Source organism: Myotis daubentonii, chromosome 3 (assembly GCF_963259705.1).
Source record: "Myotis daubentonii chromosome 3, mMyoDau2.1, whole genome shotgun sequence".
Classification (NCBI taxonomy): domain Eukaryota; kingdom Metazoa; phylum Chordata; class Mammalia; order Chiroptera; family Vespertilionidae; genus Myotis; species Myotis daubentonii.
The window spans coordinates 130,684,006-130,702,168 of record NC_081842.1 but is presented as its reverse complement, the minus strand read 5'-3'; positions in this window follow the sequence as shown (position 1 = coordinate 130,702,168).

Here is an 18,163-nt window from a genome sequence, read left to right as displayed (position 1 = left end):
TGCCTGCACCCATCCTATAAAAGCTGCTCAGGCCTGGCCAGTGTGACTCAGTAACTGAGCATCAACTGATGAACTAGGAGGTCCTGGTTCAATTCTTGGTCAGGGCACATGCCCAGTAGGGGGTGTGCAGGAGGCAGCCAATCAATGATGTTTCTCTCTCATCAATGTTTCTATTTCTTTATCCTCTCTCTAAAAATCAATAAATAAATTTAAAAACATTTTTGAAAGCTAACAAAGTCAACAGAGTGCTTGCTACCTAAGAACAGCTTCAAGTCACCTGATAGCCTTGTAAGAAGGTTCCCTATCCTATCTAATAATAGACAAACATGGTAATTAACCATACCTCCGCTACGCTTCCCATTGGCTAATCAGGGTGATATGCAAATTAACTGCCAACCAAGATGGCAGCCGGCAGCCAGGCAGCTGAAGCAAACATGAGGCTTGGTTGCCTCAGCAATGGAGGAAGCCAAGATTCCCCGCCTGCTGCAGTCCAGCTCTGAGCTACAGTCTAAGCAACAATGTTGCAATTATAGAAGCTAAACAAACCCCAGATACCTGCTTTCAGCCAGCTGACCTCAGAGCTGGAGCCACAACAAAGTTTCAATTACAGAAGGTAAATAAATCTGAGAATAAAAAAAGAAAAGAAAAAAAGGAGAGACTGGGAGCTTCAGTTGCAGGCTTGGCCTGCCTGAAAACAGCCCTCAGCTCCTCATCCAGGCTGGCCAGGCACCCCAGTGGGACCCCCACCCTGAAGGGGGTGCAGGCAGCCTGAAAACCCTCAGCCCCTCATCCAGACTAGCCAGGCACCCCAGGGGGATGCCCACCCTAAAGGTTGTGTGGCCAGCCTGAGAACAGCCCTCAGCCCCTCATCCAGGCTGGCCAGGCACCCCAGTGGGGACCCCCACCCTGAAGGGGGTGCGGGCAGCCTGAAAACAGCCATCAGCCCCTCATCCAGGCTGGCCAGGCACCCCAGTGGGGACCCCCACCCTGAAGGGCAGTCTGAAAACAGCCATCAGCCCCTAATCCAGGCTGGCCAGGCACAACCTGAAGGGAGTGCAGGCAGCCTGAAAACAGCCATCAACCCCTCACCCAGGCTGGCCAGGCACCCCACCCTGATCTGGGACACCATTCAGGGCAAACCAGCTGGCCCCCATCCATGCACCAGGCCTCTATCCTATATAGTAAAAGGGTAATATGCAAACTGACCCTACCAGCAGAAAGACTGGGAATGACTGTTCACTATGACACACACTGACCACAAGGGGGCAGATACTCAATGCAGGAGCTGCCCTCTGGTGGTCAGTGAGCTCCCACATGGAGGAGCTCTGCTCAGCCACAAGCCAGGCTGATGGCTGCCCGTACACCCGTGGTGGTGGGAACCTCTCCTGCCTCCTCAGCAGCACTAAGGATGTCCCACTGCAGCTTAGGTCTGCTCCCTGCTGGTAAGTGGACATCCCCCGAGGGCTGCCAGGCTGCCAGAGGAATGTCTGATTGCCAGCTTAGGCCCAATCCCCTGGGGATCAGGCCTCAGCCAGCAGATGGTCATCCCCCGAGGGGTCCCAGACTGTGAGAGGGCACAGGCTGGGCTGAGGCACCCCCCCCCTCGAGTGCACAAATTTTTGTGCACCGGGTCTCTAGTCCTATATAATAAAACCCTAATATGCAAATGACCAAACAACTGGCAGAACGACTGGTTTCTATGATGTGCACTGACCACCAGGGGGAAGGTGCTCAGGGTAGGAGCTGCCCCCTGGTGGTCTGTGCGCTCCCACTGGGGGAGCACTGCTCAGCCAGAAGCTGGACTCACAGCTGGCAAGTGCAGCGGTGGTGGTGGGAACCTCTCCTGACTCTGCAGAAGCGCTAAGGAGCCAGCAAGCAGGCAGGCAGTAAGGAGCGAGGGGTTCCGGAATGCAAGAGGGATATCTGCTTAAAGCCAGCAGGTGGACATTCCCTGAGGGGTCCTGGACTGCAAGAGGGCACAGGCCAGGCTGAGGGACTCCACCCCCCCCTCCCCCACACAAATTTTGTGCAGTGGGCCTCTAGTGTAAAAATACAATGGCTTCATCTCTGAACATAAAATATCTTCCAAGATATGAATTTTGGCCATTAAGAATTATATTAATTTTGAAAGGATTCCTATAAATGTGTTATCCTGGATAGAATATTGGAGCAGAGAAAAGAGGCATAGGGAAAAGCTAATGGAACCTGAATGAAGTATGAAGTTCCAGTCATCCCTCCTGGTACTGTCTGAAGGGACCAAAGGGTCTTCCCCAAACCAGGCCACCAGGTATCTCTCGGTGGGTCAGAGGAGGCCTTCATGGATGAGGAGGCATTCTTGGAACCAACTTTTAAACACTCACATGTTGATTATCCACCGAAAAATTTTAGTTCCTGGATGGCTTTTTCTAATGACTGCATAACAAGGGTGGTCACTGCTCCCTGTTGATGAGCACATATTGGCCTTTCCTTTTACCTGAAAAAGCCAAACTGCTTCAATAAGATTTATGTGGTGTATTCCAGAAGAAAGTAGAAACTTCCATGTGGACTTTTATATGGCATTATTTTCCCAAGTTTCATATGGAGGCTACTGAATTCACTCTATGAAAAAATGAACTGGGGTGAGGGGCCACAAAGGCAACTAATAGCTAACTTGTAAGTCATTCTCCAGATAACCAGTACGATTTGTGCAAGTGGGAGCACCTCATCTCACCGAGCCAATAATCTAAACTGTAATGGTAAGCCCTGTTGTTCCCCAGCACATAGCACAGTGCCCAGCACACAGTAAGGTGCTAAGCAAACACTGGTTTGATGATAGAATTTTACTTGTTAAGGCCTTGGGTGGGGAAAGAGAACACACGGAACCTTCCTGGTCACATACTTTCTCTACCACGTGAGACCCCAAAGCATAAAAAAATATGTGCATTTATAACAGTTAACAAAACTATAGCCAATGATAATAAATATTAAATTATTCACTAAATATAACCAAAATGTCAGGGCTTTAAAACTATATTATTCTCTTCCTACACACACATTAGCATGGGATAACAGAAACCAATTTTAGCAGTCACCTCAACTACTTAAATGTATATAAATCACATTCCTAAAAATGAGACTTTTTATAAAGAAATAAAACTAAAATTTGCCAATACACCTCAGAGTAAAATGTTATTTAAGGATTAGTAAAACATTTATTTTCCTAGCATGTGAATAGGACACTTGTTCTCATAATTTTCCTTCACGTCCTTCCCCAGAACTGAATCTTCTGGCATCTGGAACAGATTCTTTCAAATACATACATATACACCTGTTTCAAATTCAGACTCCCCAGAATCAGTACAAGGAAACCCTTACAGATGACATCAGAAGGCTGGGGCTCCTGTCAACTATGTGCTTTGCTAAGGAAAGAAAGGGATCTGTCTCTGTCATTAGAAGTGAGCTGAAGAGAATAAGAATGCTACTTGTACTAAACTAATAAATGATGTTACATGTTTAGGAAAGTGTGTTTCACATTAAGCATTTTGCCATAATGACCTTTGTTCTATGTCAGTTTCTCTTATTTTTTAGTAGAGGAACTCAAGAATCCTTTGTTTCAAGATTATTGAGTTCTAGTTGTGCAAGACAGATAAGCTCTGGAGCTCTGCACAACATACTGCTGCAGTCAGCAATGCTGTATTGTGTACTTAAAAATGTGTTAAGAGGGTAGAGCTCATGTTAAGTGTTCTTACCAAAAAAAAAAAAAAAAAAAAAGAGGGGGGGAGGACATACGGAAACTTTTGGAGATGATGACTATGTCTGTTACCTTGATTGTGGTGATGATGCCATGGTTAAATGCATATGTCAAAAGCCATTGAATTGTATATATTAAATATGTGCAGCTTTTGGTATATCAATTATACTTCAACTAGAGGCCTGGTGCATGAAATTCGTGCATGGGTAGGGTCCCTAGGCCTGGCTGGTAATCAGGGCCAATCAGGTTCCCACCTCCCCAACTCCTCGCCTACTCCTTCCCTGTTCCCTCAGCGCCCTCCCGCCACCGCTGGTCACCTGCCATGTTCTGCTCTGCCCCCTGGTGGTCAGCCCATGTCATAGTGAGCAATCAAACTTTCGGTCTCCTGGTCAAACTCCTGAGGGGACAATTTGCATATTAGCCTTTTATTATATAGGATAAAGCTGATTTTTTAAAACACTGTTATGTTCTTTTCTCTCCTATGTATATATATAAAAGCCTAAGCAACCATTTGACTGTTTGACCATGAGACCATTCAACTGGTAGCTATGATGCACACTGACCACTGGGGGCAGATGCTCAATGCACAGGCATGGAAACATGGAACAGACTGATGAATCTCAGAGGGAAGGGGGAGGAGGGTGGGAAGAGATTAACCAAATACCTTATATGCATACTAGAGGCCCGGTGCACCGGTGAGGTCCCTTAGCCTGGTCTGCGGGGATCAGGTCAGGTCCCTCAGCTTGGCCTGCACCCTCTCGCAATCCGGGACCCCTTGGGGCAATGTAGGATTGCCAGTTTCAGCCTGGTCCCCACAGGCCAGGCCGAGGAACACCCACCCGTGCAAGAATCCGTGCACTGGGCCTCTAGTTGAAGTATGTTATACTCTGGGGCACTTCCCAGAGAAGTTCAGGTTTGGCAATTCTACAAGTGTTTGGTGTTGGGTATACAAGTGTGAACAAAGCAGACATGGGCTTTGTCCTTATGGGGTTTACAGTCTAATGAGGGGGGCGATAAATAAACAAACAAACAAACAAATAAATAAATAAATAAATAAATAAATAAATTATTACTAGTTTTAATGAATGAGTCAATTACGGAGAAAAAGTGAGGAAAAGCATCTTAGGCTGAAGGAATGGTATGCTCAAAGGTCTGGAAATGAAGAACTGGGTGTGTTTAAGAAATAATAAAAGTCAGTGCAGCCAGCCCATAGAAAGTACAGGCCAATACGATGACCTGAGGTTGAAAAGATAAGCAAGAGGCATGTCGTAGGGAATCCTGAAAAATTTAGTTATTTCCAAGGATAAAGGAACAGCACCAAAGGGTTTTAACCAAGAGAAATACATTCTGATAAAGTATGTTAAACTATTTAATTAACTACTTTGCAGAGCATAAGAGCAAGAAGGGGGTCATTGTAGTAAGTCAGGTGACAGAAAATGGTGATTTAGATTAGGGTGGAGACAGTGGAGGAGAAGTGGATCAATTGGACCTATATTTGGAGGTAGGAAAATTATGGGACTTAGTGATAGAATAAAAATAGGACATTGAAAAGGAGAGGGAATCAAGGATTTATACTTGAGCAAACAAAGTGGCTGGTAGCACCATTTATTGAGGTAGGGAACTCTGAAGAGAAACAAGTTAGGGATAGGAGAATTAGAAAACAGAAGTTCTATTGTAGATGTTAAGTTTGAGATCTCTTTGAGATTTCCAATTGGAGTTACCAAATAAGCAGTTAGAGAAACTATTCTTATAGTTCAGAGGAAGCATTGTCTGAATAAATTAATTTCAGGTTCATCTACATATAAGTGATATCCAGGAATAGATGAGGTCACTTATGGAAGAGAGAGCAAAGGAAGACACAGAACTGAGATCTGGGAAACACCAACATTTAGAATATGGATAGAAGAGAAGTCAACAAAAGAGACTGAAAAATTGTGAGCAGACTGATTGGAAAATATAAAACACTATAAAAGTGTGATGTCATGGAAATCAAGAAAAAAGGAGGGAATGGTCAAATGTGTTGAAAAAAGTCAAAACCAGAAAAGTGCTCAGATGTAGCAACATGGAAACCATGGGTGACTTTGACAAAGATAATTTCAGTGAAGTGATAGGGACAGAAACATGATTCATTAGGGCCAATGAGTGAATGGGAATTGAGGTGTGGAGAAACTCTTAAAAGCAACTTTAAAATTTTTTTTTTTTTTTGTAAAGGGGAGCAGAGTAATGAGATCATAGCTTGAGGAGAACAAGAAACCTAGAGACATTTTAATTTGTGATAAGGGACGACAGGAAGATGGGCAGTTCATCAGTAATAAAAGGAGAAAATGGCTCAAGATGAAGGTGTGAAACTTAGTTGCAAGAAGATAAAACACAACTCATCATCTATTTTCTTAAAGACTAAGAGGCCATGCCCTGGCCAGTGTGGCTCTGTTGGTTGGAGCCTTGTCCCATGCACTAGAAGGTCATGGGTTTGATTTCCAGTCAGGGAACATACCTAGGCTGTGGGTTTGATCCCTGGTCCAGGCATATTTGGGAGGCAACCAATCTCTCTCTCCCTCTCCCTCTTTCTTACCCTGTCTCCCTCCTTCTGCCCCTCCCTCTCTAAAATAAATGTTAAAACAAAGAATAGGAGGCCAGGCCATCAGATGCAAATGAGAGTTATAAAGGGCAGATTGTAGAGAGAAGGGGGGAGTGTAAAGAGAGATGAGCCAAAAATCATTCTTACCTCCTGCTATTCATGAACTTTTCTTTTTAAATCTTCACCCAAGGATATGTTTATTGATTTTAGAGAGAGAGGAAGTGGGGAGGGGGTGGGAGGTAGAGACAGAGAGAGAGAGTGAGAGACAGAGAGAGAAACATCGATCAGTTGCCTCCTATTAGCACCCAGACCCGGAAACAAACCCACAGTCTAGGTATGTGCCTTGACTGGGAATGGAACCCATAATCCTTTGGTGTATGGGACGACACTCCAACCAACTGAGCCACCCGGCTGGGGCTATTCATAAATTTTTCTAATCTTTTCCCCTAGAGTGTGGGCTGGACTTACTAACTAGCTTCTAATGAGAAAATGGCAAAAGTACTGAGATGTCCCTTCTGAGATTAGGTTATGACAAGAATGTTGCTTTCCTCTTGGACACCTTTTCACTCACTTGTTATGAAGAAAGTCAGAGCTGCCTTGTGGTCAGCTGCCCTGTGAAGGAGCCTATCTGCCAAGGAACAGAGCAAGGCAGCTGGCCAACAGCCAACGTGGAACTGAGGCCCTCGGGCCAACAGCCTGGAGGATTGAATCCTGCCAGCAATCACATGAGTGAGCGTGGAAGGAGTCTTCGGATGAGCCTTCAGTTGAAACTACAGCTCAAGCTGATGGTTTGGCTACAAACTTATGAGGGACCTTGAGTCTGAGATTCAAAGATAAGCTACAGCCAAATTCTTGACCCACAGACACTGTGAGGTAATAAATGTTTGTTTTCTTAAGCTGCCAGATTTTGGGGTGACTTGGTACACAGCAATAGAAAACTAATACAGAGAAGAAAGCAAGAAACAGAAATCTTGACCAGTAAGAAATAAAGTGAACTAGAGAACTATGGCTAGGATTGGTGGTGTTAAATAACCAGTTTATTAAGAAGTCTCACTTCAGTGGGGTCAGAATGTAACACATTTTATATATTTTTTAAATCTAATGCATTCAACTGTGCTCTCTCAAATCCTTATTTCCCATTCTTTAACCTGGCTGAAGACGATTTCATAACTGGCCACTCACTCTCAACGTAAAAGTTCGTGCAGTTTAACACTCCAATGTCTTTATTCAAATGTCTCAGGTTTTGAAGCAGCAATCCTAACCCATTGTTTGGTCCTCAGCTAGAATGGCCAGTGCTCTAAACCTTATAACATTTCACAAGAGTATCCCACAGAACACTATAGCTCCTTAGATATCCTTCAGAATTCTGCCAAAACTAAGTAAGTATATGCTACCTTAATTTTCTCTAAAATTTCTTTGCAGTGTAACTATAAGAAATTATTTAACTTCATTATAAAGTTGCGTGTTTCTTAATTCCTGATAACCTGCCTTAAAAAATGGTGTGCCCAAAGAGAACATGCTGAGAATTGTTGGGTGTGATTGTTTCATGCAAGAATACATGGCTTCAATCTGCTTACTGATGAATATGAACTTTTCTTATTATTGTCCTGATGTACATCTTGATTTGATGATCATCTATACCAGTGGTTCTCAACCTTCTGGCCCTTTAAATACAGTTCCTCATGTTGTGACCCAACCATAAAATTATTTTTGTTGCTACTTCATAACTGTAATGTTGCTACTGTTATGAATCATAATGTAAATATCTGATATGCAGGATGGTCTTAGGCAACCCCTGTGAAAGGGTCGTTCAACCGCCAAAGGAGTTGTGACCCACAGGTTGAGAACTGCTGATCTATACTAATAAAAGGGTAATATGCTAATTAGACTGGGTTGACCAGACATCTTCCGGTGTCCGACTTCCTTCTGGATAGTTAGGGGCAACCAGGCCGGCAGGGAGGCAGTTAGGGGGCGATCAGGACAGTAGGGGGGTGATTGGGGGGCACCATGCCAGCAGGGGGGCAGTTAGGGGGCATCCAGGCTGGCAGGAGAGCAGTTAGGGGGTGATCAGTCAGGCCAACAGGGGAGAAGTTAGGGGGCAACCAAGTCAGCAGGGGGGCAGTTAGGGGGTGACCAAGCTGACAAGGGACCAGTTAGGGGTCAATCAGGCAAGCAGAGGCAGTTATGGGCGATCAGGCAGGCAGGTAGAATGGTTAGGGGTGATCAGGCAGTCAGGCAGGCAGGCAGGTGAGCAGTTAGGAGCCAGTGTTCCCGGGTTGCGAGAGGGATATCCAACTGCAGGTTTATCCCTGCGGGATGGGGCCTAAACCAGCAGTTGGACATCCCCTAGGGGTCCTGGATTGGATAGGGTGCAGAGGGACCCCCCTCACCATGCACAATTTCATGCACCGGGCCTTTAGTTGGCTTATATTAAGTATCTTGTTTAAAATTTCAACTTCTTTGGTATTTTGTTATTTTTCTTTTAATATTTCTAACGTTTAAATGAGTAGGAATACATTTGGAATGGTTTCTTGGAGAAATTAATTAATCAATAAGACAATATTTCACTACCTGAGTCCAAGTTTACAAAATACCTCATGTGTCCCCACTAGTGTCGTGTTAATTTTATAATTTAAATGTATTCCGTATTTAAGAAAGCCTGGGATAGGCTGACCTATAGAAACTCTCAAGCACTGGAATTACTATTTTTATTTTTAAATATATTTTCCTGACTATTAACACTGAAGTGTGTGTGCCACCTATGCCAACACCTTGAATTGGATAAAAGGTGTGGTCTGGTTCTGAGACATCTCTTTCACCTCTCTCTCCTGGGCCTACCTCCTCCAGGGATGTGGACTGTGAGAAACAAACAAGAAAGCAAAGGTTATTCTAAGCAACTGATGTCCTACTGGTGGTCATGATGGGAGCATCTTTGGCCCACTCTGGTTCATCTTGTGCTGGTGCTCTAGCTGATATAGGGGCTTCTATACACCCAGGATGTGTGGTTTTGGGGGTTGTTGTTCAACTTCACCCCTGCATTTTCCATCCTGAGAATCCCTTCAGAAAGGGGAATAATGTGTGTCTTTTGCTCCAGCAGTAGTCCATGCCCTCAATCTTCTTCCCAAGGTAGGCATTCCCTTGCTGGCCCAGATGCCTCCCAGAGAGCCTTCCTCCTGCCTCTCATCTAACTTCTGAGCTTCTTTATATTGAGTCATGCAAGCCACTAAAGTCCTTTCCATGTGCCCTGAAGGTCAAAGAGAACTGCAGTGAAGCTCAGCAACATCCATTTATTTTCTTTATCCCAAATGTTTAAGCCATGGTCCTTACTCACCCTGCTGGCAGGAGTCAGAAAGCCTTTCACCTGAGAAATTTCTGACAGAGGAGGCACTCATTTCTATGGATGTGTATGCTCCTAAACTCCAAGGGACACATGTCAAGCTCCCCCACAAAACCCTTCACCACAGTCCTCTCTGCTCCTTGGGCAGCATCAAAATAGAAAAACAGATTTCCAGCTTCATGAGCATCAAGCCAAGGGGTGAGACACCACCTTCCCTTCTTGTGATTCATTCATTTCTACAAGTGATTCTCTGGATGTTCCGCACACAAGCTTGGGGCAGGAAATAGCCCCCAGCCTCCATGGTGGGAAACTGAGAAAGTTCCCTTGCCAGGCCCATGAGTCCTGGCTCCACGGATTCCCCTGCTCTGCCCTCTGTGGGTATGAGAGGAAGGACAGAAGTCATGGCCGAGGGTTCTGCAGACTCTTTAGTAATCATTGAGAGAGTGTCTGGCCCTAAATGTGGGCAGTTGCTTGTACTCATTATCTGTCCTCCATTTTGGGCTCCTAGTTTCTGAGCCAGGAAGATGGTAAATGTCTTACTTTGGGTGGCACACAATTATCCTATATAAAAAAGAGGTGATATGCAAATTGACCATCATGCCCTCACACAAGATGGCCGGCAGGGGAGGGCAGTTAGGAATGACCAGGACTTCAGGGGAAGGCAGTTAAGGGTGACCGAGCTGGCAGAGGAGCAGTTAGGCATCGATTAGGCTGGCAGGGGAGTGGTTAGGGAGTGATCAGGCTGGCAGGCAGAAGCAGTTAGGGGCAATCAGGCAGGCAAGCAGGTAAGCAGTTGGGAGCCAGCAGCCCCAGATTGTGAGAGGGTTGTCCAACTGCCGGTTTAGGCCCGATCCCACAGGGGTCCCAGATTGGAGAGGGTGCAGGCTGGGCTGAGGGACACCCCAACTCTCAGTGCATGAATTTCATGCACCGGGCCTCTAGTTGGAAGATATTCCATGGGAAGAGACCAGCATATCCAAAGGCCAAGAATCATGAAAGACCACAGTTTCTGACAAGTAGATCCATATGCCTGGTTTTCATTGACTCTGAGACCTGAGTCAAAAGCTGAGGCTAAAGACACAAAAAGAGATCCAATTGTGAAGAGTTGTATATGATAGTCACTGAAAAATTTTTTACAAAAGGGTGACAGGACTCAATTTGCTTGTTAGAAACATGGCTCTGCTTCCAGTGTGGCAGCAGATTATGGAGATGCATGGAGAAACAGAAGGAAAAGGAAGAAGGTGTTGCCATGTCTCAGGTGAGAGGGGAACAATGGTATCTGTGATATGGGAAGTGAAGAGAGGTGAACAGTATTTAGGATATAGACCAGATAGGTCTTTGTGATTAATTAGATGTATGTATGAAAAAGGGAGAAGGAGACATTTACAACGGTCCATTGGTTTCTGACTTGAAGAACCTGGTAGATAGCAATGGTATTTACAAAGACAGTGGGTTCAGCAGAAGATGATGAATTCCACTTTGGACACATTGAGTTTGAGGCCCTTATAGGCCATCCACATGTAGCCAACTAGTTGGACATATAGGAATAGCCCTTAGTATCAACCTGGCTGGAGATTTCAATTTGGAAGTTGGAGCCACAGGCATGAGGGGGTCAGTATAGAGTGATAAGAGGACTCAGGAAAACTAGGAGAGACTAGTGCCATATAATTCACTAAAGAGGAGATTTTGTAGTAAAAATGCTACAGGAGAATCAAGTAAGACACCATTTGAAGAGTTTCCACTGAACAGAACTACCAGAATGTCATTTGTGACATTGGGAAGTGAATTGCAGAGGAGTAGAAGCTGGTGTATAAGGCAGCTGAAGAGTTAATGGGAAGTGAAGAAGTAGAGAAAGCAGAAAGAGAAGAAGGTCTCCTGTGAAGAAGAGAGAAACAATAGAAGCTGGAGCAGGAGACAGGGTCAAGAAAGAATGGTGTGTGGGAACTAGAGAGTGTGCTTTAGTTCAGAGTTGGGACAGGAGAGTCACTTTGAGGGCTTATTGCAATTCTGCATCCTGAAATGCCCTAGAATTCTAGAGAAGCATACTTCTAGGGATGCAAACTAATTAATGATGGGACTTCCTGAACTTTATTTACCAGCCTCATGAAGTATGTAATAATCCAGTAAAATTTAGTAGCCAGAAACTAAATTTCCAACTTCTAAATTTCAATTATTTGCCTAAATCTCAGCTTATACTCTCAACAAAAGAAATACAGGAGCCAGGAATACTCAAGACCTGTGAATTCAATCACAGGTGCTACTTACCACCTGTGAATTCAATCAGTTAACTATTATGTCATTATATTCATATCTAGCATTTCAATAGAAACCATAAGCATCTTTGAAAGTATACTAACTATAAATTATTAATAATCTGAATCAACCAATAACCCTTCCAATATTCTCTCAAATCTAGAAGAGCCTCAAGCTGCTAGAAAAAAAACACAACAACAATATAGAAACTGATATCAAGATCATACTCATCAATTTCCAAGGACACTGCCTAGCTAGCTTTCTCTCCATCTTCACACAATGCCAAGATCATACTGCCTCAATCTGCTCCAACTCCAACTCTTCCTTTTGCCCTTCACTATGACCTTGTTTCATGCCTCATAAGGAGGTTGTGAGACCTATTGGAAGGAAATGTCTTCATTTTCCCACACCAAATCTATAAACGCATCTTCTTCTCCTTCCCGTCTTGTCACAACAAAGGTGCACTGTCCTATCCCAGGAGCAGTGTTAAAATGTACACAGTGCTCCACATGCACTCTGGTCACATGTCCTTGTGCTTCCCAGGAACTTTGCCCCTTTTTTTAATTTAAATTCTTTACTGTTTAAAGTATTACATGAGTCTCCTTTTTCCCCCATGGACCTCTCCCCAGCTGCTCCCACCCCCCAGCACATGCCCTCACCCCCCCCCCCCCCCAGTTTCTGTGTCCATTGGTTATGCTCATATACATGCATACAACTCCTTTGGTTGATCTCTTACCCCTCTCCACCCGCCGCCTTCCCTCATAGGTTGGACAGTCTGTTCGATGCTTCTATGTCTCTGGCTCTATTTTTGTTCACCAGTTTATGTAGTTCATTATATTCCACAAATGAGTGAGATCATGAAATATTTATCTTTTTCTGACTGGCTTATTTCGCTTAGCATGATGCTCTCCAGTTCCATCCCAGCTGTTGCAAATGGTAAGAATTCCTTCTTTTTTACAGCAGTGTAGTATTCCATTGTGTAGATGTACCATAGTTTTCTAATCCACTCATCTGCTGATGGGCACTTAGGCTGTTTCCAAATCTTAGCGATTGTAAATTGTGCTGCTATGAACATAGGGGTGCATATATCCTTTCTGATTGGTGTTTCTGGTTTCTTGGGATATATTCCTAGAAGTGGGATTAGTGGGTCAAATGGAGGTTCCATTTTTAATTTTTTGAGGAAACTCCGTACTGTCCTCCACAGTGGTTGCACCAGTCTACATTCCCACTAGCAGTGCAAGAGGGTTTCTTTTTCTCCACATCCTAGCCAGCACTTGTCGTTTGTTGATTTGTTGATGATAGCCATTCTGACAGGTGTGAGATGGTACCTCATTGTCATTTTGATTTGCATCTCTTGGATGATTAGTATCTCTGAGCATGTTTTCATATGTCTCTTGGCCTTCTGTATGTCCTCTTTCAAAAAGTGTCTATTTAGGTCCTTTTCCCACTTTTTGATTGGATTGTTTATCTTCCTTTTGTTAAGTTGTATGAGTTCCCTATAAATTTTGGAGATTAAACCCTTATCTGGAGATACCTTGTCAAATATGTTCTCCCATGAAGTGGGCTTTCTTGTTGTTTTGTTGATCGTTTCTTTTGCTGTGCAGAAGATTTTTATTTTGATGTTGTCCCATTTGTTTATTTTCCCCTTAGTTTCCATTGTCCTAGGAGCTGTATCGGTAAAGATTGCTACGACATATGTCTGCTATTTCGCTGCCTATGGATTCTTCTAAGATTTTTATGGTGTCCCGTCTTACATTTAAGTCCTTTATCCATTTTGTAGATCTCATTAAGTTTATCGGCAGCTTCTAAACAGTTCTTGAGAGACCTTAAAAGTGTGGTTCTGAACTCTATTTCTTCCATTGACAATTTTGTCCTGTTTCTTTGTCTCCGCATTTTGTTATGCTTCCTTGGTGCACCCCCTCCTTTATCCATTTTGAGTTTATTTTTGTGTATGGTGTAAATTGGTGGTCTAGTTTCATTTTTTTTTGCATGTATCTGTCCAATTTTCCCAACACCATTTATTGAAGAGACTGTCTTGACTCCATTGTATGTACTTGCCTCCTTTAATTAGCCAACAGTGTGTGTCTGTCTGACATTCTCTCTCATACACATACATACCATCACCACCATCAATCTCCCCCTTGATGATAGATGACTTTCCTTATTGTGTTCAAATGCTTTAATGTGTTCCACTTTCAAGCCCGTTCCTTCAATCACCACCCAATACGCACCCCCTCTGGCTTCCTCCCCGTCTTTTCCCTCCCCTTGACAGCGAGGTTCCTATGAAGTGCTGCCTCCACTTCAACCCACCCCAATCTGGCTTTCACCTCCCCCCCCCCCCCATGCAAGAGTCACTACTAGCCTCCATGTTGTCAAATCCAAGAGATACTTTAGAAACTTCTCATAGCAATCAACTTGACCTCTACTTTATTCTTTAAGTACTTTCATCTCTGCTTTTATGAAACCCTCCTCTCTTGGCTTTGTCCGACCTGTCCTCCAATCCAGTCTCCTTGCAGCAGCCTTGATGATCTTAAGTTTAAACTGTATTCCTGCTCAAATCTTCCAATGGCCTCCCCAAATCCTGCTGACCTCGCTAGCCTCAGAATTATGCCCCTCTCTTCAATGCTCACTGCCTTCCTGCCACACCAGGACTCCTTTCACTTCCAAATTCTCTGGGACTTGGCACATTCTGTTCCCTCTATCTGGGAAACTCTTCTCTCTCCAACCCCAATGCTTCACCCAGCTCAATCCCACCTCCATGCTTGTGTGACTTCCTGAAAGAGGCCTTCCCCGTCTAGAATCGGTTCCCCTGTAATAATCTCTCCAAGTGTTCTCTAGGTTTTCTTTGCAATATTTATCATAGGATTAACTATGTGTCTACTTGTGCATGAATGTTTAATGTTGAATGATTGACACAACTTTGTCACCTCCAAGAGGACAGGGCCTGTGTGTATTTTCCTCCTCGATCCCAGCATCATTGTGGCTCCCAAAAGGTGCTCAACAAATATCTGCTGAATAAAATAAATTATCACTTTGAAATAGCTTTGTCCAAGTTGAAAATAATAACATTCTCAGTCTATCAAAATATATTATATCATATCATTTGCAAAAAAACTCTTTTTAGGGAAAAAAACTCCTCTTTTGCTGGTCACAAAATGATGCGTTATCATGGAAATGCTGTGATCCAGCTGAGGACACAGCCTTGGCTCTGCCTCTGAGTGCCAGTTTTCTTCTGTGTAAAACAGGAGTAACAAGCCTATCTAACTTGTTTTAATAGAATTGTGGGAAGGACTGAGTAAGGGGGGGAAACAGGAAATGTGTTGTGTAAACTGTAAAGTGGTAAGTAGACAGAGCTATGAGTAAGATGCTGCTGCCAAGTTTAATTCTTTAGAGAAGGTTGTTTTCTTATTAACTTCTTTTAACAAAGAAATAGGCCAATTAATTGTTTAAGTGTTGCAAAGCCATGTAGCTGTCACCTGGTTCTAGTTCACATCTACTCTTTCAGTTCACCTGCAAGTACAAACTGCACATTCTATTAAGGAGAAATTGTGGAAAGTCTCTATTTCTTAAAAGAAGTATTTTGTGCTGCATTAATTGAATTAGCTTATTGAGAACCAACATGTTGGGAAGTGAATGCACCTACAACTTAATTTAGTTGATAAAAACAAAAACAGGGCCATGTGAAGTGGAATGAGCAAATATATTTAACAAAACAATTCCTTTGTTAGTGCTAAACTGAAAGCAACCTGGCTCCAAAGTACAGGGCATCTGGGGAAAACAGTAGGGCCCGTGTCCCTGCAGGAATCTTGAAATCATAAACTTCATAAATGCTAAGAGAAGGCTGTGTAACCACACATCAGCCTCGCTGGAGAAACGCTTACATAGCAACTTAGGTGGAAAGCCTGAGTGACATCCCTTACCCATGACCCCTGCTTCTTTCCCCTTAAATGCCTCACAAGGAGACTTGCTTCAACCAAAGAGCGGAGCACTTGGAAGTCAACTGTGATTTCTATTGTCATGTCAACTTTAAAGAGCATCAGCTGTTTCTTTTAAAATTACATTCTTTACACAGTAATATGTCTAACACATTCTTTCTCAAAAGATTATGTATTTGGATGTACTTTTTAAAACTAATAACCAATTTAGAAAGATTATCCTTCAACACTATATATTTAGTCAATTATGCTAAAAGTGTTTTCATAAAGGTGGCAATCTAATTTAATTGAGCAGAATAATGGTTTATATTGCTGACATTTTTTTTTCAGTTTTACAGAACCATGGATATATAAACCTACCAACATCTGCATGTATCATCCTAATGTCTAAAACATACTTTATAACTGCCAAACATGTGATAAAACTGTCAAAAGTTTATGGAAGCAGCTGCATAAATTTTGAAACCAAAGTCAAGGTTCTATTTACTATGTGACAGTATAAGAGTTGCAAATTTTACAGCATTATGGAAAGTAAAACCCTTACCCCAACTTCTATTTGTTGTGTGTGTGTTTTTAACTCATGTTATGTAGATTTCTTCTGAGTGCTTAGCATTTATTTGCCTGTTCTGTTCATAAGATGAAAACTATACTCATTTTTAAAGTTTTTATTGAACTGTGAAATATATTCAGGAAAGTGTATGCATTGTAATGCACAATTTGATGAATTTTTACAAACTGAGTGTATGTATTAACCAGCACCCAGATCAAGAAACAACATGACCAGCCCTTCAGACTGCCTCCAGCAACTACCTGTCCCAAGGACAACCACAATCTTGACCTCTAACAGTCTAAGTAGTTTTGCCTGTTTTTTACTACATATCAATGAAATCATGAGGTATTCCAATTTCTTTCTGGCTTGTTTTACTCAACACTGTGTTTTATATACCTGCTAATGTATCTATGGTCAAACGCTAACTTCCCCAGCACTGGAGCAAATGAATCTCCATTTCCATAGGCAGGGTGTTGGTGTTCATTTGTTCATAAAAAGTCAGGAAAGAAAAATTTAGTTTACTAACTTGTCTTTCAAAGTTGAGTGCTTTGCCAACTGAATTTCAACAACTTAAAAAAATAATCTAAAAATCATTATACAGCCCAGCCAGGATGGCTCAGTGGTTGAGTGTCAATCTGTGAACCAGGAGGTCACGGTTCACTTTCTGGTCAGGGCACATGCCCGAGATACAGGCTCAATCCCTAGTGTGGGGCGGGCAGGAGGCAGCCAATCAATGATTCTCTCTCATCATTGATGTTTCTAGCTTTCTCTCCCTCTCCCTTCCTCTCTGAAATCAATAAAAATATATTTTAAAAAATAAAAATAGATTAAAAATAAAATCATTATACACATAAGGATATAGGCAACACTTTATTTTTCTTTAAAAAGTCACAACTTTCATTTATAAAATACTAGAAGCCCGGTGCACAAAAATTTGTGCACTGGCGGGGGGTGGGAGGGATGTCCCTCAGCCCCACTTGTGCTCTCTCACAGCCTGGGACCCCTCGGGAGATCACGACCTGCTGGCTTAGGCCCGCTCCCGGGTGGCAGAGGGCAGGCCCAATCCCTAGGTGCAGCTCCTGGTCAGGCTCAGAGCAGGGCCGATTGGGGAGTTGGGGGGCCACCCCCTGTCACCCACAGAGCAGGGCAGATCAGGGGGTTGGGGCGCTGCCCCCTGTCACACACAGCAGGGCCGATCAGGGGGTTGGGGAGCTCCCCCCTGTCATGCACAGAGTAGGGCAGATAGGGGAGTTGGGGCACCGCCCCCTGTCACACACAGAGCAGGGTGGATCAGGGTGTTGGGGCTCTGTGCCCTGTCACACACAGCAGGGCTGACCAGGGGGTTGGGGAGCTCCCCCCTGTCACACTCAGGGCAGGGCTCTAATGGGGAGGTTGCAGCTCCACCCTGTCAAACACAGAGCAGGGCCAAACAGAGGGTTGGGGAGCTCCCCCATATCAGGCACAGAGCAGGGCCGATCAGGGGGTTGGGGCGCCTTCCCCTGTCACGAACAGAGCAGGGCAGATAGGGAGGTAGTGGCCCTGCCCCCTGTCACACACAGAGCTGCAGGGTGGTCAGGGGGTTTGGGCACTGCCCCCGTCACGCTGCTCCAGGGGCCAGGAGGCCTTGCGGCTCCGCTGATCCCAGTGCTGGGAGGCCTTGCTGCTTCGCTTGACACTGGGGCAGTGAGGCATCGCTGCTCAGCTGATCCTGGTGCTGGGAGGCCTTGTGGCTCCGCTTGACACAGGGCAGTGAGGCCTCGCTGCTCCGCTGATCCCGGGG